Source organism: Passer domesticus, chromosome 2 (assembly GCF_036417665.1).
Source record: "Passer domesticus isolate bPasDom1 chromosome 2, bPasDom1.hap1, whole genome shotgun sequence".
In the NCBI taxonomy this organism is placed as follows: domain Eukaryota; kingdom Metazoa; phylum Chordata; class Aves; order Passeriformes; family Passeridae; genus Passer; species Passer domesticus.
In genome coordinates this window covers 107010556-107032301 of record NC_087475.1, presented here as the reverse complement: position 1 = coordinate 107032301, position 21746 = coordinate 107010556, and the positions used below count along the sequence as shown (strand labels likewise).

At 40.8% G+C, this 21746-nt stretch overlaps 1 protein-coding gene and 1 long non-coding RNA gene across 8 annotated transcripts in view; one reads left to right on the top strand and one right to left on the bottom strand.

The window, feature by feature from the left end:
- The window catches only part of CASR (calcium sensing receptor), a 93416-nt gene that overhangs the window by 67428 nt on the left and 4242 nt on the right, over positions 1–21746 (bottom strand). For 2 of the 7 annotated variants that reach the window (XM_064410372.1, XM_064410375.1), the window contains exons 2-3: positions 21242–21422; positions 16281–16398 (exon numbers count right to left, since the gene is read on the bottom strand). The gene's annotated coding sequence lies outside the window, so the exon portion shown is untranslated. Of the gene's footprint in view, positions 1–6012; positions 6191–6234; positions 6264–6396; positions 6483–16280; positions 16399–21241; positions 21449–21746 lie in introns of those variants that run through there. The other 5 variants (XM_064410374.1, XM_064410371.1, XM_064410376.1 and 2 more) reach the window with 5 other exon arrangements.
- On the top strand, positions 6410–11230 carry LOC135294739 (uncharacterized). The gene is made up of 2 exons (XR_010356798.1): positions 6410–6470; positions 8557–11230. It is a non-coding gene; the product is annotated as an uncharacterized LOC135294739 (long non-coding RNA).

Here is a 21746-nt window from a genome sequence, read left to right as displayed (position 1 = left end):
ATGACAGTCTTACAAAATATATGGCTATGCAGAAGGCATAAAATATCTGTGGGATTTATATGGGGCATAGATCAGTTGTCCTTTGAGCAGATTGCTGTTTTTCCAACACAAAGTTTCTGAAAGAAACTACCTCCACAATTCAAAATACTTACAGAACACTCATAGAGAAAGAATGGCATCTGGTGTAGAGCATACTGCTTGGTGTTGACTGGGTATAGCTCAGTTAAATTTCTCCTCAAAGGCTAAATGTAAAACATATTCTCAGGGAGATCTGAAAACTGAATCTCTGTTGCAGGGCTTGGACAGCTGCCTTGCCCAGGGTTAGTCAAAAGGTCCTGGTGAGTACTAACTGTGATACATTCAAAATATTTAAAAACATATAGAGCTAAATTGGTCATCTTGGAAGCAACTACCATAGCAGACTGAGTGTGGTACTTGTGGACCCATTCCATCATGGCTTCCCACAACAGGGTTTCAAGCAGCATCAAAGAACTAAGCAGAAATGTGTGTTGTGTGTGGCAAAGACAGCAGTGAGATAAAATGTGGAAGAAGATCGGAATAAGGAAAAAATCCCTGCCACAAGCACCTATTATTGAGGCACTAGTCCAGACATTTAAACTTGCCTGTACTATGCTTTGCAGAATATCAGAGATAACTGCAGCATCTGGCAGAGATGACACAGGACCTGCAAAAGATCTACTCTGTGCACCTGAAATGGTACTCACTGAAAATTTTAAAGTTACCAATCTTTCTGAGAAGATGAAAGGGTGCAAAAAAACCGTGCGACACCCAGGTCCCTAAACTGTAAATTCAGTGATGAACTCCATTGCCACCAGACCTCAATCTCCCTTTCCCCTTGTCACTGTGGAGTCTTGTGCAATGGCTCATGTGAGCACAGCAACGGTGGACGGTCCCATGGGGCTCCTGAATTTGGTGAACACTTTGACACTAACAACGAATATGAGAGACATTTATCTGTTGCATTCACTGGAACAATCAGTCTGCTCCCAACCCTTATGCTTCCATGTCTAGTTGGTACTAGAAGAGCCAGGAATAATGAAGCTAGAGGAAATCCCCCCCAGTATTACATTCATTCAACAGCTTGTCTTTAGTCATGTTCCTTTACACAGGCAGTTCTTAAACAAACTTCACAAGTAAAAGCTTAATTAATGCTGCCAGGCCATGGGTGAAAAACAGGAATGGGGAAGGAATGTCCTCCTTTTCAGGAAGATTAGGGCTACAAGGTAACAAGAAAGCACAGAGGACAGAAAGCAGAAAATACAGGTTAGACAGTATTTCTTGGAGGGACAGACATCTGTTAAGCTCTGTCTTGAGGAGATGACATGAAATTGAAAGATGAAGAGTCTTTCATCTCTTTAACCTAGTCTGCCTAAGACAACTTCAGCACTCTGTGGCACGGACCAGCTCTTTCTGTTTGCAGAGCATACTGTAGACCACTCTTCTGGTTTATAACACGTTCTCCTAAGTGAAGACAAGTATCAGGTCAGGAACCCCATTGCTTGCAAAACCCATCAGACTCTGAATAGCGTAGTGATGCTAGAAGGACTTGCTGACTGAAGGCAGAAAGTTGGCAGAGCTGCTTGCAGCAGGAATGATCTATAGCGACACTTCAATATTAGATTTTACTTTGGGTTGCTCCTCAATGTTCTGCTTCTCACAGTATGTATGTAAAGAACTCCCCAAATCCCTAGTTTCTCAATGTTTTAATTCAAGATATCAGATATCCAAGATATCAGCAGCCCAATAGACAAAGAGAAGTATCGAAGGTCAAATTCTTTCAAGTAAAAATGATCTTTCTGTAGATTAGCAGACCTATATATATGTTGATTATTCATGTTAATTATCTGAAAAAAATCCTGAAATCAACTGTCTTAAGTTTAATGATTTCCTGCATATTTGGTTTGCTCTGACAGGTTGGTGCATCTGTTATCTATCTTTTAAAGCTCCCAATTGCTATTTTCAAGTAGAAAGTTTAATTAGGAAAAATTACTAAACTGATTCCATAATTTATGAAAGTGTTGTAGTGAATTTATTGTTACTCATTAGAGGTCACTTAATGTGTTTCTAACTTATTAAGATGAAATATCTGGTTTTAGTTGCTGAATATTGTCACGAGTATCAAAAATAATGTATTTGTGCAAACTATTACTGAAAAAAAGTCCATCAAGGAATTCCTGTAGATACTAGCATGGACATCAAGATAACTTCTTTAAACAGATGCCAACGGTTTAGCTGCAACAATCAGAGTGTTCACAGAACTTACTACTATTTTTGTTGTGAGATGTCTTTGTGTTGACTGACTTTTATCATTTATTTCAGAACCTGAGTGTACCTTCTGGCTGACTCACAGCTATGTAATCACTTTTTGAGAGGACTGAATTCCATTTCATGACTGGCTACAGGCTGCATCATAAATTCAAGACTCCTCACTCTCCACTGATCTCCCACAGATGCCAAAAGGAAGCTTGTACAGAGATCAAAGGAAGAATTTGGGCTCTGTGTATTAAAATAAAACTTTCAGTTGTTATTTTTTACATCACATTCAGAACTGCTTACTGGAAAATGTTCCCTTTGCTAGGATCATTGCTACCCTTGCCTCCTGTCTTTTTTCCCTTCCCCATCCTTCTTCTTTCTTTTCTCTGTCTTCCTTTTCTTCTCTTTGCATGTGTCACTGCAGATTCCCACTCCCTGTGCACCGTGTTGGAATGGTCACTGTAACACATGCAGTGCCACCATTAACCACAAGTACTTGCATTCTGACAACTCCAGAGGAGCACCGGTTCAAATTTGTCTCCAAACTGAGAACACAGCACAATGGCCCTCACTTTTTGCTTAAGAGGATATTGCATATTCATATCTTCAATGTCACAACTGGGTTTAACACTTCCTTCCCCCCAAGTCTTTTTCAAGAATCAAAAATCATGACCCAGGCACTTACTAACTGCTTTACCCACATTAGACACTCACCCAAGTGTTCTGTATCTCATCCACCAAAGTATTCAACACCAAGTAGTCTCTGTTCCAGGCAATGGAGGCAGAGGCAGGTTAACACGCCAGCCCCAAGTGCTCCAAATTAACTATTAATAAATAAAAATTAAAAGTTCAGTAGCATAAAATTTTCCCTCAAACTCCAAATAGGATTTAGATCAGTAAAGCTGGTTTCAGACACAAGGGTTCTAGTTGCAAGGACCACATGAAGGCTGCAGATCAGAGAAGTGGTCAACCAACCCTAAGCACCACAACAGTCAGCTGAATTGTCCTGAAAATGGAGGGAAAAGGATCAGATACTTTTGAACCCCTCTGCTTTGCCTGTTCTCATATGTCAACCTCACCATAACACACTGTAAAGTTTTTTGCATGGAAATTCCAGTGTGCTTTAGAACCTCTGTTTCTAACCAAGGTATTTCTAACAAGACCCTGTTAGGTACAGTTCTTATCCTCACTTTTTTCAAACTGGAAAACTGAAAGAAAATGTTTTGTCTGAGGTCAGTGTCCAAGCCCAGAACAGGTTCTGGAATGGTCATTAAAACTGAGTCACTAGATTGTGTTTCCTTCACCATCATTTAATGGAGGCATGAAGAGATTATAATCTCTCATGTTTTGTGAGCTGGGCAGTTCATCTCACCTAACTTTCTCAGCTGAACAGCAACAACAAAAAGTGCTTACATGGAATTAGCCTTGAAGCATGAGCAAAGAAGACTTTGCTCCTAAAGCTAGCACCTCTCTGTCAATGTCCTCCCTCAGTCTACTTGGTGTCACTAATGTTCTCAAAATCGTTGGCACAAATTAGTGCAGGCAAAGAATTCTGCACTCCTGCAGTTAATAAGTGACTGAGAAAGGCTGTCAATTTATGCAGAAGAGGTTGTTTGCAACCGACAATAGATGCAACAGCTTGCGACAAACATGCAGATGGAATGAGAATGAACTGAAAAGGTCCCCCTGTCTCATTCAACATTTTTGCTCATAATTCAGAGGATAATCCTAATAATCCTATCAAATACCAAAAAAATATTGAGGTTTGAGAATGGTAGAAAGAGTGTCAGGCTGACAGGCCTGGGATTTGAGTTCTTCCACTAAGCCATAAAGTTTAACATAGGAGGTAGGTGTTCAACATTTTCTGTCAATACTGGTCGATTGACATTTTGAGAATGATGTTGAAATTTTGCCTGCTGGCACCCACTCCATCCCTGACCTTTCTGAGAAGTTAAGGGTAGGACAGTCTGGTATCAAATACTGTAATGAGATTTGACATACACTTGGGCACAGAGTTAGGATCACCCTAATAATTTTATAGGTGTCTCCAAACATCAGTCTTGTCATGTCCTAGAACAAAAGAAATTACTTTGGGATGCTTTGTATGATTTCTAGTCACTAACCTGCCATAATCAATCCTCTTTAAAAATAATTACATTTCAACAATTTCAATTACATCAGTTAAATGCAAACTAGATTTTGGAATAGTATTTCATCTGAACAGCCATTACCACTGCTCAGTTAAACACATTCCTAATAATCATCCAACTAATTTTTCCACTCTCACAGCTAGAAAAGATGTACGAATTCAGTCTTCACAACACAGGGATTGATGGCTAGACCCCAGTGAATGTACAGAGCACAGAAAGAGATTATGTTCTTGGGGCTAAAATTCCTATTTCTCTTGCAAAGTGAGCTTAGTCCTGCAGCATGGTGAGGGGAGAAGCATAGAACAGTAAGTGAAAAAAGTGCACAACTGCCCAGCTTCAGAGTAAATCAAGTACAGGAGTTAAGGACTCTAATTTCCACAATTAGCATAAGCACTTTCAGGGGCACTACAGTGCCTGGGAAATAGCCTTAGCAACGCCTCACTGATACTCCCCTGACCTTGTCCCTCCCAGCACATCCTCTCTGCGTTTACACCGGGTGGTGAAACTTGAGTAGGAGGCAAAAAAGTTCCAACTGTGATAGAGACGCTACTCAAAAGGGGAAATCAGGAAAAGCCTGCAAAGTCACTCTCCTCCATGATACATGACCAAACAGGAGAACTGCAGTGGCAATGGCTGGGAGATGTAGGGCTACCAGCCCCCTCATCTGCTCCTCTGAATCCAGCCCGAAGTGTCCAACAAGGTTAATCTAGTTTGCACCATGACTGCACAGAAGACAGAAAGACACACAGAAGTGGTTTTGAGGGGTAGAGCCTGATGGGGAGCAGAAGGGCAGTGCAAAATAGACCACCTGTTTCAAGTAGGAAAAAAACCAACAAAAACCAGTAAAAAGGGAAACACTTCAAACAAATGTGAAAATAATTCTATCATATCCTATATCTACAAAAGGAAAAATGAAAATCTTAAGGGCAGATTCAGGGCTTCTCAAAAACTCTCTTCATATATATGGTGAAATTTGTTTTGAATAATGCTCAGGCTCCAGAAACTCATAATTGTGATATAAATCGGTTTTCAAGATACTGCTATTAGCCACTTTTTATCAGGATCAGAGAGGTGATTTTTTTTTTCCCAGCGCGTGTGATTTCAGTAAAACAACTTGTTGCTCTTTAAAGTTTTGTTATGAATTACTGTTCTCCTTCCTCTCAATATTATTCCTAGATAACTTGAGCCAGAGAAAACACCTCAGAGCTCTACGGAAATTTCTCCTTTCCCCTGATCCTACATGTATGAGAAACCACCCTGCCCAAGATTTGGGGAGGGGAGGCGGAGGGGTCTCTTCGTGCAATTACGTCTGCACCTGGCATGGCGGGACAGGCTCAGCCTGAAGTGCCCCCAGCTCCCTGTCACCCTCGGCTCGCTCCGCACCCCGCCTGGCCGGGGGCTCCGCTTCTCCAGGTTTCTGCACCCCACAGCCAGACCCGGCGCTGCGCAGCGCTCCCCGCCCGGCAGATGCCGCGGGCTGCGCCCCGTCCGTCGCTCCCCCGTGTGCCTCCCGGCGGGAGCGCTGCCCGCCCCGGCCCCGCTCCCATCCAGCGCACCCACCAGCCCCGCGGGCCCGCGCCCCGCTCACCTCGTCCCGCCGCCGGGGCTGCTCCTGCCGCCACCAGCTCCTGCCCTCACTCCGGCGCTGGGCAGGGCGGCGGCAGCAGCATCCCCCGCCGGCCCCCCAGCTGCCGCGGCGGCACTTGCAGCCTCACGGCAACCGGCGGCGAGGGGAGGAGGGGGTGGGGGAGAGAGAAACCCCTGGCCAGGGCCCCGTCCCAGCCCTCCCCGCCGCCTCCGGCACCCGGACCTGCTCCCACGGGCCGCGCAAGGCGGGGCGGGCGGCGGCGGCGACAGCGGGGACCCGCCCGGGCGCTCCTCGCTCCGCGCCGCCCCGCGCTGCCCCGCAGGTAGCGGCGGCCCCGGGCAGGCACCGCGCGTACCGCCCCGGAGGCGCGGGGAACTCGGATACCTCTCCATGAGCCTCCCTGCTGCCGGGCTTCGGGGCGCTGACCCCGCGGTTCCCCGTGCAGCGGCACCCGACAGGTTGGCACACGGGTACTTGACCCTGCAGCAGGACGCTACTGTGGGGGAAGGAAATAAAAAAAATAATTGCTTGCTCAGTTTTCTTTTCAAGACTGGGGTCTTCTTCCAGCTCTCAACGAAAAAGTCTGACCTCCCGGTTTATGCTATTCCCTGGTACCTGAAGCTCATAGAGTAGACACCAGGGACCTGTATTTCTTGATGAAAATCCTCATCTTGCTCTGTACAGTTAAATTTTGGTGTGGTTTTGCAGATTTTTACAGCTACAGATCTGCTATACCTACCAGTTGATTTGGATCTTAAGAACTGAAATGCAGAGAACAAAATGTTTTTATTATTGTATGGTAGCATTTACATTATTATACTGCTTCCCAAGTCCAAAAATCTTTCAACACCGTTTGAGAGCAACAGTCTTTTGGGATCATTATACAGTTTGTATTTGAAAACACTTAACCTCATAAAATGCTTTTTTTTTTTTTTTTAGGAAAAGTAGCATGTAGCCCTATACACAGACTCTGGTACCAATATACAGCCAGCCCAATCTTAGAGGTTTCAATCTGTCCTGACCATACAGTTTTCCTTTGCCAAATAATAACAGCAAAAATGTTGTTAGAGTTCCAATATACTGCTGAAAATAATACTTAGAATGTATTAAAAGTGTGTTGTAGTTTTACCTTGAAGAGGTGATAGACACCTTTATTTATGAAGAAGATACATGAGACCTACCTTTAGTAAATGTATAGTCTATGTATTATTGCAGAATTACCAACAGACCTGAAGTCACTTATGTGTTCAAATAGCATTTCATATATTAGGATACAACTAATTTTGCTAAATAATTAATTTTCCTTTCCTATTTCGACTGCAGTATACTAACTTTTTAAGAAATAGATCATTATCCTTTTGATAGTTAATACAGTATAATTTACAACCATAATAAAATGCCAGCATATACTTTTCAGATTAAAAAAAATAATGAAAAATTATTGATTCCAAAGAGGAAAGAATAGCTTTCTTAATTCTTAATCATAGGATGTCTACAGATTCTGAGAATTCCCTTCTAATGTTGTATTAAACTTTGATTTACAACCGCAAGAAAACTTAACACTTCCCTGCAGCAGTCAAAAGAGTTAATGCTTCAAATCCTGAATGAAAATAAAATCTTGTTTCAAGAAACAGTACAGATTTCTTTGTACACCAAGTATTTGGTCACAGGGTCTTCAGGGCCATGCTGTAGCATGGCAATGAAACTGAACTTTTTTTTTTTAAGGATGTTCTCGTGTGAAGAAACTTGAGGAGAGCAGGAAGGTGGTTAATTTAAGTAATCATGTAGTTGTGGGGCAGAGACAGAAAAGATGAAAGAAAACTTTTAAAATGGCAAACTCCAAACTTCCACAAAATCTGTAAACCCAGCTACTGCTACATCCATTGCTGCACTACTCCCACATAGCCAGCTGTGCTATTTATGCCACAGGGGTTTTTGTGGCCCAGTACTTCACGCATGGTTGTATAAAATAGAAAACAATGTAACAAAAAGTTTTAAGTTTCATTTTTTAATTTCTCTCAATATTAATAGTAGCTCCCTATTATCTGTGACTTCATCACATTGTGATGGCTTCTTCCACCATGACAATAGCAACAGAACAAAAGCTGTTTCCAGCAATAAAAATCAGACAAGGAAGAGGCAGCAGGACAAGCCCACTGAGACAGTCTGATCTTGCTGGACATCTTTTTGGCTTCTAGAACTCAGCAGCACAAGGCAAGGTGGCAGAGCTGTAGAAGGCTCAGTTCTTTCCATTTCTAAGCAGATTTGAACCCACATCTCTCACTTAGCAAGGAAATAGCCTAAACATTCTGAGTCCTGTGCTAATGACAGTAATTGCAGGTTTGACTCAATTATCCTTTTTAGATGATTACATTTTCAGTAGGGACTCTGGACCCAAGCCAGTTTCACTAGTGACCTGATTTTGGAGTCCTTACATCTCAGCTTCTCTCTGCCTTTGCCGTATACAACAAACACATAAAATACTGCATAACAATAACAAGTAAAATCCAAATATTTATTTATTTATTTCCTTCTCTATTGCAGTACTGAACAGCATCAGCAGCTCAGTGATACAATGACTGTGAAGGGAGGAAACCAACAAATACTGAGAATCACTTCTACTTAAAAGGCACATGTGAGAGCAAAAATAAAAGAATACACAGAACTACTGAACCTTAGTTCCTTTGAAACTACAAGTCAAGCCTACTTTGAATATTACCTGAAAATACTACAAGCCATGAAAGAAGGAAAAGCTGTAAAGGGCTGAGATGGAATATCAGACATAAGGATAAAGGAGAGAAAAGTTGAGGTGGCAAGAGACTTCTCTGGCTTTCATGATAGTGTGGTCACCTCTACTGCACTGTGGCCTTCAGGGTTTCGTCTCAAAGGATCAAAGGCTGCACTTTCAGGCCAATCTGCCCAAGCTGGAGCAGGTCCCTTGTGATGGAAAGACACCTGGGGTGTCAGTGAGCAGATTCTTCAGGGAGCTACCAAAGCAGCCTCACAGAACAGGGAGAGAGCTCAGAAAGACAGAAGGTGCTGAGGATCAGCTACTTTCCTCTTGTAAGAGTTTTGTTTGATTGAAAGGCTGTTATGGTTCTCAGCTGCATCTCATCAGATGCCCAGATGTACTAGCAATTCAGTCCAAAGCAGACTGGGAGAGAGGATGGCAGCTTCTGGAAAGGACTCTTGGAAGAGATCATTCATTGGAGTGGCATCTGTAATCAGCTGGGCCTACCAAGGGTTGATGTATATATCGAACAGAACTAAGACAGATAGGATCTCGTGGACTGTCTTTTAGGGCACTGTTGAGCAAGTTATGCTGGCTGATGATTCTCTTGATGATTCTCTTGATGATTCCTGGTCAGGAATAATGGCTCTGTTGGATGGCATTGCACAGACATCTTTCAGCAGCTGTCTGAATGGTTTTCTCTACTCCAAGTTAATTTCCTAGTGAATAGCCAGAGTAGGAAATGTGCAGATGTCATGAGGTGATGGAGTCTCACAAAGGTGAGGGGAGTGGTGAAGTCCTGGGTTGATGTGAGTAGGGCAGGTGACAGCTTGTAAGACAAAGTACTGAAGGCTCCTCATTGTATAAAGGCATTTTGTTCATTGATTGTCTCTAGCTGTGAAGGACAAACTAATCCCACAGAGGCATTTTCCTGCAGAAACTCTTCAGATGGGCAATTTTTCCCATTATCTGGACAAAAATGTTGGCCACCTCCAAAACAGAAGTCTTGCAGCTCTCAGGTTAAGTCTCTCAATTCAGCCAGCACTGCAAAAGGGCTTGGAAAGTTGCTTGATTCACCTAGTCCTTGCCAGGGTTATTAACTGGTACTAGAACAGGCTTCCTCTTCTTGTAAGTTAGCCTCTTCCAGTTTACCTGTGTCCCTTATCCAGGGTATGCTTGTGGCTGGGGAAGAAGAAAGAGTCAGGGAGGAGACATAAAAGCTAGATGCCAAGATGCAAAGTTAAATGGGATAACTGGTAATTTTAATGTTCCTTCTGACAAAGCTTCCTGAGGCAGAAGTGAAGCAGCTGGTGTTTGTCAGAGATATACCTCATACAATGGATGTGAATATGTCTTGAGCCAGTTGCTGGGAAGCTGAAGCCCAAATCTGAGCCAAGTTACTCATGGCTCAGTCTTTTTCCCAAGGCCTGGCATGCTGAAGAGAATTATACAATAAGGCCTAAACCAGGCTCTCCATTGTCTTGTTCTGGAACATAAATTTAGGGAAGCATGCAACCAGGACAATGACAATGTCTGCCTCAACTTCTTAAACTACTTTTATTGCAAATAAAAGAAGCTAGACTGATAGTTTGAAGACTGACAGCCCAGAAAGCTGAGGTCTTCTTTCCATTATACAAACTGAGCTCCGCAGGCAAGGCATATCCCTGTCTCCCTCTACCTAGAATGTTCTTCAGCTTCAGTTTGTACTGGAGAAAAGGTATTATTAAAGCCTTCCTCTCTGCTGAGACTGACTGGTGAGTACTTGGAAGAAACATGCAAGATGAGTTTTTATAGGGATTCAGAGAAAACTTGAGCTGCTAGGCTGTGAAGGAAATGCTGGAGAGAGACTGGGGCTGTTAGAGGGGTGTATTTTGGTTGTGTAGATGTGGCTATATCACTGTCTAGTGGCTGTCCCATGGAACACAAGTCCCCTTGCTGCAGCTAGACTTTGTGGATACACCACGTGCTCAAATAATGAGTTCTATGTTTTTTAAGCCAAAAATTTTTCTCCCCCTGCTGAGGAACATGAAGTTTGTGTATCTGCAACATGGATTCCTTACAGAGGAGGAGATTTGCTCTTGAAGGGTAGTTTATATTGTTTTAGTCAGTGCAGGAATGAAGAAAGGAATCAGATTTTGCTTATGAAATGCCTAAGGATTAGACTAGTATTGCACTATCCAAAATGAAATCTACTGGTCCAGCTAGGAGTGAAGCATAAACAAGGCAAAATCTGAATTAAAAGCTGCTAGAGAGAGACAGCACCGAGTGTGCATTGGATAAAACCAGCAGCCCTGTGGACTGAGAACAATCCAACAACAACTCTAGCCCAGCTCCACAAATGTTATTGAACAAGTCTCATGAAGGTGTGTCCTATGTGAATTAGCCTTAAACAAAGAAGACTAAAAATCTCGAGCCTGTTCCTTCTTCCTCCCTGCTGTCTTGGTTTAAAAAGTTGAAAAGTCATGATTAAATTGGCTGCACTTGTTATTTAATATGTTTTATTTAGTTTGTATCTATGATTTTTTTAAATATTTATCATATTGCTAAAGAATGGTGACTGTTTTCATAGAAACTGGAGATGGAAGAGACCCAATAAGTTCACATCCAGTCCATCCCCCCTGCTGCCACTGCCGAATTGTTCTGCATGTACATTTTCCAGAACCACCTCCAAACTAATTTTGAAATGTTCTACTTTCTTGGCGAGGGTCTGTACTCCTTGTGTACAGACCTGGGAGTAGCTAGTGATGCCCATTCTCATTATCTTTCACTCCTTTCCCCTCTTCATCTTCTTTATTCTTGTATTCCTTTTTCAGGCACAGGCACTTCTTATTTGGTTATCCTTAAATGTTTCTTCTCCCTCCTTAGATTTTTAAAAGGATCTGCGCAGTTGGGCAGGGTTACTCTGGCAGATGCAAGCAGCCCAAGCAATATCATTTGAGCAGTTATTTGTTGAGCAACCCTACCCTGGAATATCCTGTCCTGGGGAGTATGAAAAACCAAAACAAAATCTCCAAGGTATTTGCTGAATATCAAAGCAGAAGCACACAGAGAACATTGGCCCTCTATTAAACTCAGCCAAGCACACTCTTCTTGAAACCCTATTCTGTTATAATTCTTTGGCAAGGAATTTTCTGCTAAAGATATTATTTATAACTATTGCAGTTCCTTTGTTTGTTACCCAGTCCCTACGTTGGTTTGATCTACAGGTCACACTTGGCCTACTTGAGGCTGCTAAGTGATCTGGCTGTTTTCCCTCAAGACAGTCATCTTGTGCTTCAGGAGCTAGCCACGGAGAAAATAACAGTTTCATGTCCACATTTTATGATTGCAAAGAAAACTTTCCAGATGTGAGCCACTGTCTGCCTTTATTTTCACATCCATATTTCTTCTCTGTATTTCCATCATTTGGTTGAGGTCAGCTGCAGAAAAAAACTTGCACACATTGCCCTGTCCTTTTTACCTTAGGCTGAAGCACAAAAGCAGCACATCAGCCTGAGGCAATAGTGATTATTAAGTCTACAGGTCTGTAAATGTTATTCCCTTTGTATTAGTCTGCAGTTAGTGAAATGTTGGGATGGAAAACCATCAAATCTGACCGCAGAGGAGGCTTCCAAACATCTCTTCAGCACAGACAATCCAAGCAAAAGTTATACTATAGGATTAAAAACAAACACAGAAAGCAGAAATACATTTAAATCAGAAGACCTTTCGACGTTTCAGGAGTGTTTTCCCTTTCTATATTTAGAAGGGCTTTTGGAGCACCTATATGTACATACTGAATTTTTTCAAGGTGAAAACTGAGCCATAAGTGCTCATCTACTCTTGAGAAGCCTCTTGATCTTCTCTCATGTCTCCCACAGATCCTTAGCTGCCATCCTTCCTATTCTACTGCTCTTCTCTCGAGAGAATGAGTCACAGAAGTGCTGCATTTCAGCCAGATTTCTAGCCATATGTACATGTGCTTGCTTTTCTGAGTTCCTTTCCCAGCTCCTTTCTCTTATAATTTCTATTCCATTTTTGAATTGCACATTCTATCTGCCCCAAAATTGTAGCATTCTCAGAGAATTTGCACTTTGAATAATAAATAGACTTCTAAGAACAGAAGAATCTTAATTAGCTCACACACTAACTGCAGCCTTAAAAGGTGATTTATTCAAACAGTCAGTTCTGTTTCATGTGGTTGCAAATGTGAGCAGATTTTGACAGATTGGCTGGGTGTGGGCTTTGTATTTGATTTTGGTCAGTTCAGGTATTATCTGCCTTGACAAACATTAACTGAGATGAATCTTAAGTTCAGCTGCTGTCATGGGTAATTATTCTTGATGATGAAAGTTAATTGCTATTTTTCTCTACAATCTTTGCAATTCAAAGTTTTTAATTTAGTAAAGACTGAATGCTAATGCACTCTTCTACATAAATCACAGGGATCTGCCTTTCTACAAATTAGTTACTATCTCCTATTGTTATCTAATAACAATAGACATGAAGAACTGGTGGAGTGAGCAGTGATGTAAAGCAGATCCTTTAGAATACTTACTGTATAACACATAACAGGCGGTGACTGAAAGTATAAGGCCCCATCAAAAGATCTGAACAGCCCTCTGAAGATTCTCTATGTAGTAAAGAGTCAGCATGTGGCAGTATTTGCTCCTAAACAAAATACTTCATCTGGGACCTTAAAATTTGAATTAAAAAAATCTTAAAACCAGGATGAATGTAATTCTCCATATCTTTTTAGATTTACACAAAATGCCATCAGTCTTCCCTCTGCACTTCTACTAGATTAACAACAATCTAACCACTTTTGTTGAGTGAGAAATGAGATCATAAGAAATTCACACATATTGACATTTGTGCACGTATTCACTAAGGCTTAGGCCTCAACTGCAATGAAAACACTTGGACATCTCAATGGACGTGTAGATGAACATTAGGTTCACCCAAACAATGCTTCCCAGAAAAGTGTTAATTTGTAAACTGGGGATCTTCTGCCTCTGATTTGCACTACTGTGGCAACAGATGGAATGTTGTATCAAGAGCAAGTGTTCTTCCTTTAAGACAGATGGCCTTAAAAAGGGAGATGAGCAAGAAAAAGGACACAAGAATGATGAAAGATTTGGGGGAAAAAAGGCCTCAGTGAAAATTTGGAAGAGACAGATTTGTTTAGTTTATGAAAAGGAAGATGGAGGTGTGAATTTATCACAGCCATTCAATACCAACATGGTGGTGGGCAAAGTGGTAAATAGAGTTCAGTTTCAAAGTCAAAGTCAGTTTTCTGGTGCTAAAAGGAAAAAAGTGAATAACCTTTCCTGTTTGGTGTTCCAAGCTAGGCAGAAAGAGATGGGTAGGTTCTCAACTCCTCAGATATGGAGAGACACCCATTTGCCTGCCTTTATACCCAGATTCCTAGTCCAGCAAAAGACACTCATTGGAATCTGAATTTATGCAAATTCAGACTTGAATTCAAGTAAATTTGGTAATGTTGCTGACAAATACTTGTCAGAACAATTATCAACAATTACTCATGGAAAATATTTTTTATTAAAAACTGGGGATTTTTTGTAGTTAGGACATTGATACCAAATCAAACAGTCTCTATTACAGAGGAAGTCAAATTATGTGTTCACAATACTCCTGTCTTTATAATATCCAGCCTGAATTTATGCTTTCATTACAGTATTGTTTGATCATCAGTGTTAATGAAGCTCTCATTAACCACCTCTGCTTTCCTGTGAAATGGTCACACATACTGTTCAGCCATTACTGAATAAATCTACTCATTAAAGAAAGGAAATAATTAATCTCCTTTTGTCATCTGTGTCACAGTTGCTAATGGGATGATATGATACCTAAAATGTAGATTAGAAAGTAAATCGTGTTTCGTTTTAAAAGCACAAAAAGTAATTGCAAATGTTTCCATTGTGTTGTACATACTTTTTGTCATACCCTTTCCCACACTTATCATGATTTAGAATGTGCTTATTGGGTAGAGTGAGTCTTCAAGTTTTTATAGATAATGAGAAATTTCTGGCTGGCTTTTAAATACTCATGTTTTGGTCAATATTGATATTTGTGTTTGAAGAGCAAGGGAAAAAGAGGTAATCATGTTTTGCTATATGTCTTACTACATTCTTTTTCCACATCAGTCGTAATCGTACCCATGAAAAGATGCTTCAACTAAGGAAGCATTTTGCTTCTCAGAGAGCTCTTTGCTCCAAAACCACACTTGTTTATGTATTGCCTTTCCTTTGTGCATAGCATTCAACTCACTTGAATTAATATCCTCATCCAGTATTGCAGAGATAAGTTGCAGATAGTTACAAGAATGAGGAAATCCACAAACAAACAGTCTCTGTCCTGCTGGGCATTGATTTATTCTACAGGCTTTTAGTGCTGGGTATTTGCAAACTTTTCCACCTTACCAGCTATGACTTGGTCTAATTGTCTATAACAAATCTTGGTACAATCTTCTTTACCTCATTATCTGTCAGTGACTGGCCAGTTTACCTGACTGATTCCACAGGCACACCCACACCTCTGCCTGGTGGCTGATTCAATAACTAAGTTACTGTTGAAATAAAACAAAAGGACCTGACCTCAATAGTTCTGGATTGTATCAAAAGGAAAGAGCCTAACAAGATACTTTGATGTATATCTAAGTATCTATATGAATATTTATCAGCTGGTTGAATCTGAAGCTATGGCTCCAAGAAAATCCTCCTAAGCAGGCCACAAGGTCAAGGGATTCCTCTTTGCCTCCCTCAGGTACCCAAACACTCATTTACCCCGCTTTATTTGGTGTGGTTGACTGTGGAGGTGGACAGGAAGTTGGGGAATAGATCTGATCAAAGGGTCAAAATTAAAAATATGTATGTGTTGAATCTGGTCTTATCTCCTATAGAGACCCACAAACATTGGTATCACCATGACTACAGAGGCTGGATAGTAGCGAAAGGGAATCTGCCAGAACCAGGAAAAACAGCTGTAGAAAGTGGCCTGAAAGCATCCCTCTATTCCTTGAGGTTTCCTAAAACTATTCTAAGTGTTCCAGAGTCAAAATATTAGTATTCTACCTTATTCTTTATGTTGATTATTGCATAGTCCTCTATCAGTAGTTGTCACACTTACTGCTTTCACTGCTTTCTTCCTCTTTTAGTCTTTACGCTTGCTTTGAGTTGTTTGCTTTTCTAGTAGCACTTTCAGCCCTCAGAAAATATTGCAGTTATTAATTTTTTAACTTTTCCCAGAATCCAATTATTTTGCTTGGAGTTTGAATTAAACCCATCATCCATCATCTTGTAAGACAGGAGACAACACTTGGGACTGTAGCTTGGTTTTAGTGACATTTTCCAAACTTATTTTTCTACTGCTGTTTTGTTTTGGGTGATGGCAAAAATTTTTAATTTGTATTGGCTTTTTGCTTCTTTTTATTTTAATGATAGTTGGTTTTATTTATTTTACTCATTGTTTTTAGAAGTACTAATGCAGTCCAAAAGGACTTACAGTGATTACAACTGCTTGCATCTCAGCTGTTTACCTTTCAGTTTCTTGTTGATTGTGGTAGGCTAGGAGATGTCATGTGAAGATTAAAAGACTGTCATGTCTACATCCTGAATGCTGTCCTCAACTCTGGTCTTTCCCACTGAAAACAGGATCTATTGGAACCAGAAGAGGTACAAAAGAATAAGGATTGTCAGTGAACTGGAATAGCTTATGGACAGGCAGATATTAAATATGCTGTTCAGTTTGGGAATGAGGCATCTGAGGTATGTTATGGTAGAGGTCTGAAAAATCATGGCTGGGTTGGAAAAAGCAAAAGGTAAATTTGCCATTTCAATGCCTCCCTCAGGACTCTTTTGGTTTTCAGGGAGGACTAGAACTGATGGATTTTAGAACCTGGGAGACAGTTGAACTACATTTAGACAGTTCATTGACTCCCTCCCTCATCATTTGTCACTGGTCTAGAGGGGCAGTATGCTGCCTTCTTAACTGGTCGTTCAGTACAACTGGGGATGGTTGCTCTCACTGGCACAGGCAGCCTGGAACCAGGGAAGGAGGGGTGGAGAGGAGGCCTGGGCACATTATGCTGTGAGATCAAGTCACCAGTGAGACAGTCCTGAGTGATGTGACTGCTGCACAGGAAAGGCAGATATTAGGAAAGCAGGGAAAGAATCTGTGTTTTCCTCTCTTGCTCCCGTGCTTTCAAGTGGCTTAGCTCATAGTTTTCACTGCAAGGCTGCTGTCTTGTTTTCCACCTTCCCCATGTTAACATTCTCTTTGTGACCCTTTGGCGTGGGCAAGCAGTTTCTTTCTTAAGTAACTCTTTCAGCCTAGTAATTGTATAAGTAAGGTGTTCATGGCCATGGCCATGTTTCTATTCCTGTCCCTTTCACAGACACACAACATTCTCTAAATCAAATATTAGAGGTAAGAAATCAGTTAAAAAATATCTGCCCTGAAATAAACCTTACACATTCCATAATATTTCTTTTGTCACCAGAAGCCCTGCAAAAATTGAATTTCTTCTGCAGGCTGCTGCTCCTCTCTTCTAGCCACCACATTTTTCATTCCAGGCCAGCTACTTCTATGTTGCTAATGGTTTCCCCTTGTGGTGCACCCGATGTATAAACAAAGATTTTTTTGCACAAAACAAAGTCAAGTTATCATCTTTGATCAGATTGTTTGGATCAGGTTCAGCTGACAACTACGGAGTTGTTTTTCCACCCCTATGGATTTTCAACATGCTGCAAATCCCTTATGCTTGTGGGATTTCTGTTTGTTTGCTTGGGTTTCTTCAGAGGTTAACTTCTCCAAAGAGCAGTGTGGAAAAGAGAGAAATGAAGCAAATTTCCCAGATCCTGAAGAGCAAAGAATGTGTGTTGCTGGCAGAATATGATTGGTAAGAAACATCTTGAATGCCATCAAGCTAAAAGCATAAGGGCTGTGAAGTCAAAGAGTGCATCCACAGAAAAAGGTGAAGCTGAAGCTGTCAGGCCTTTGAGCATATGGTGCACACATGAAATAGATCCTCAAGATCAAAGGTTAAAAGTTATTTTTTAACTCATGTAAACAGTTCTTTGTGCTTCCACAGTACCTTTCCTTTTGTCTAGGGATGCTAAAGCGTTTTTGTAACTCTGGGGACCATTACCTTATCTAACAATCAGGGACACTAATGTACAGAGAGTTGAGGTGCAAAGTCACACAATCGGAAAGTAAGGGCTGGTAAAAGCAGAGACTGTGCCTTTCTCTGTGGACCTTTCTTTTACAACATCAAAGATTTAATTTTTAAAAGGGCCAAATAACTTTTAGCAGTGTGTTTATGACCAGGCTAATGCTTCCTACAGCCAAATTACTTTGTACTGTGATTTACCTAGGGGAAGACCGATGCTTATGCAGGTAATGAAATATGATTATTATTATTATTCCCATTTTAAAGATGAGATACTCAACACTTAGCTTTGTGTTCTAATAGATGAGAAGATACTTCTACCTGTACTCTGCCCACCTTCATAAGAGCACACATACCAAAACACACACCTTTAGACAAAGCAGCAGCACTGTTGCGGAAATCTTAGCCTTCCTGCAGGTTCTGATTTTGTCCCTGAGCCCTAAGTATCAAATTTCCACCTGGGACACTGCACATTGGGGTACTGATGCCATCAGTATCAAAGAAATTATTTTCTGGATACAGAGCTTGACAACAGTAATGGTAGGCATGTTTTGTCCATGTTTTGTCCACGTTTCTACTAAACATCAGTGCTCCAGGTTCAGATTTGATTTATGCTTTTGAGTGCTTACGTATCTCTTCACTTGCCCTCATCAAAGAGGAATGAAACTAGAAATAGCACTGTACTGAACAGAGAGACCAGATTGTTCTCACAGTACTGTAGATTCTGGAATTGAAATATGAAGTGGTTGTTTCTTTGATCTAGAAAGTCTGAACAACACCTAGAGTACCAAAGTGATCTACGGGAAAGGACATGATGGAATGTATTCATGCTGCCAAGTGTCTGTGAGTTTAAATGAACCACACTAAACTCAAGCAGATGCTCAGAAAATAGGCAAAGTTATTGACAAAGGCCCTAGTAAGGACCACTTTAGAAGAGTGCCTGATTTGCAGTATCTAGGTAGGCAGTTTAAAGAGAAGTCTGAAGCAGTTTTGGATTCTGTGAGGGTCTGATTTTGAAGTATCTATTTGTCCTGAAGTGTCACAAAAACCCTAAACTTACAAAAAATAGAGAACAGAAATTCTGTGGGGGAAAAATAATAGAGGAGATTTGAAATATTGTTACACTGATTTTGAAAACCACTTTTTCCATCTGAAATTCTGAATATTTTAAATATTTTAAAACATAAATGTTGGAAACCAACAAAAAAGGTATTCCAGTTGAAGAAGAATGCCTAATTTTGAAAATATTAAACTCAGATAGCATAACTGCATAATTTCTTCCCCAGATTTCACTGAGTCAATTATTAAAAAGCTGCACTTTCTCACCAGCAGGACTGTTTTAAAAGAACTGGCTTTTTCTAATAAACAGTGTTAGTTCAGAAAAAAACATAACCAGTTTTAAGAGGCACTGTGTTCAATAGCACTGCAAAACTCCTCACATGGGGGCCTGGGAGCCCATGCTGCTTGTCAGTAGCAAACATATCATCACCTGGTAGTAACCAGCTTTTTATCAATAGCTGTCAAAAGGTACAGGTCAGCAAGACCAGCACAGAAAAAAGGTGCTGATGCAGGTATTCTGAGTACAAGGCCTGACCAAGTAAGATGAGGAGATGACAACATGAGGGCTTTTTTTTTTTTTTTAACAGAGGCTGGAATTACTGGAGGCGTCAATTAGTCACATGGATAAGCACACAAGAAAGTTGGTTCTCTGTGGTCTGCAAATGAGACATGAAATCATTTGCAAGGAAATGTGTCTATTGCTATATGGTTCCCAGCATGGTAAAGCTCAAAAATTCCTGATCAGGTTTGGAAGTTGATCCCTACTGCCTGCTGCCAGATTCCTGGCACTTCCCACTATCTGTCTCTGCCCTGTATTGCAGATGTGATGTACTTCCTTGGGTGTCTGGGAAGTGAGCAACTATAAAAAGATTATTATGGAAAAATCTGCTAACACTGCTGTGTACTGATTGCACATGTACAATATTTTGGGATTCAGGAGCTATGGAAATGCCAATGGCTGGCTTAAGAAATGAAGTTGTTAATAAGAGATTAAGTGTATTCACTTGGATGAATGGCAAGGAGGGATATTTGCTTTATAGTGCAAAAGGATATTCTGACAAGAATATGGGGTAATCAAACCAATAAACCAACGCTTCCTTTAGTCCATATTTGTCAAACTGCTACTTGCAAGCCTCTGACTTGACTTGTTTCCTCCATTGTGCTCTTTTTCCCTTGCAGATCAAAGTTTGCCCAGATGTTTGTTATCCAATTGCCATTCAGATATAAGTGCATCTTTTATTAACCCAGTTCAAGCAAAGCCCAGAATATTGATTTCCTTTTGGAAAAGTGGTCTGCACTGACTGAGATCAGTTGTGGAGCAGTTGGCTCAACAAGGAAGAATGGTCTTGTGGATTAGAGAGTGGAGTGATTCTCAGGAGATCAGATTCTGTACCTTGCTTTTCCACAACTTTCCTGAATGACTTTGGTCAAATTGCTTAAGTCTGTGCTTTAGTTCCCTTGCAGTGTCGACAGTACTTGTCTACTTCTCTTGGGAAATACTGTGATGCTGACAAATAAAGCACCTAAATGCCTAGATAACTCAAATGCCAATTTCTGTATCTGCCCTGACATAAATCTCAGTGCTACAAAGATACCAGGACCTTCACAGATGCCTTCTCTCAGTTAGCTTTTTCTCAGTTTCAGTGTTTCAAATTTAGTGTTTTCTCAGCTTTTCTTTGGAACCACTTAGATCCATTGTTTCAGTTACAGGCTTTCCTTATTGCTGAAATGTTTCATTTATGCCAGATTATAAATCAGATTGTAGCTAATGGAAACAACCATTTGATTTTTTCCTATCTACTTTCAAATGCAGGAAATAAGTTTCTTGGAATTTTCAACTAGTCAGCCATCCTTCTAATTTCATTGGAACAATTTCTCCGTAGGAAATGTTAAAAAATTGCTGTGGTCCTTCTCAGATATTTCAGTAGTGAGTGAATAAGTGTGACACACAGAGAACTAGAGCCTTGACATGTCTCCATTGCTGAAGTTAACAATCTCCAGGTGCATTTCCTTGTGTCTGGGACTCCATTGCAGCTCATTCTTGGAATGTGTTACTGTAGCAGAGGTCCACAACACCAGTGTCCTGGTTTAGGGCAAAATTGGGAGAAAAGCTCCAAAGTTCTTCTAGAAAGCAAATTTAAGTGGCTTTTCTCTCAATTGGTTTGGGAAAAGATTTCATTGGAGAAAAGTGGAAAAAAACTGTTTATTTAACAGGCAATGCATTCGCTAGCGCAAAAACATGAACAATATTAAACAATAAAGCCTCTCACCACTCTGAAGAGATGACAAACTCAGAAAGTATCCTTCATGGGCTGTAGTTTGGCTTACTCAGTTTCTTATCAGTCCATCCAGCACTGGGAAATGCTGTGGCCCAGGCCTGTCCCAGTGGGTCACAGGTGTGAGCTTCTGGTGCTCTTCTGGGTTTTCAGTCTAGAGCAGGTTTAAACAGTTCTAAGAAAAATAAAACAAAAAAACAAAAAAAACCAAAAAAACAAAAAAAACAAACAAACAAAAAAAAAAAACTAACAAGAAAAACCCCAAAAACCCCCACAAAATAAAATAAAAAAAACACACAGTCCAGGGAACTTCTCTGCCTCAGCTAGCTAAAAACTAACTAAAAGTAAAGGAGGACTGTCTGCCTGTACTGCAGACAACACAGTGTCGGAGAAGGATGTGGGGGAGCAAGTGCAGTTCTTGATAACAAACTCTGCACTTCTTCTCTCCCTTCTTTTGTTCTCAGAACTAGTTTTAAAGGTGCAAAACTTATTTCTGGCC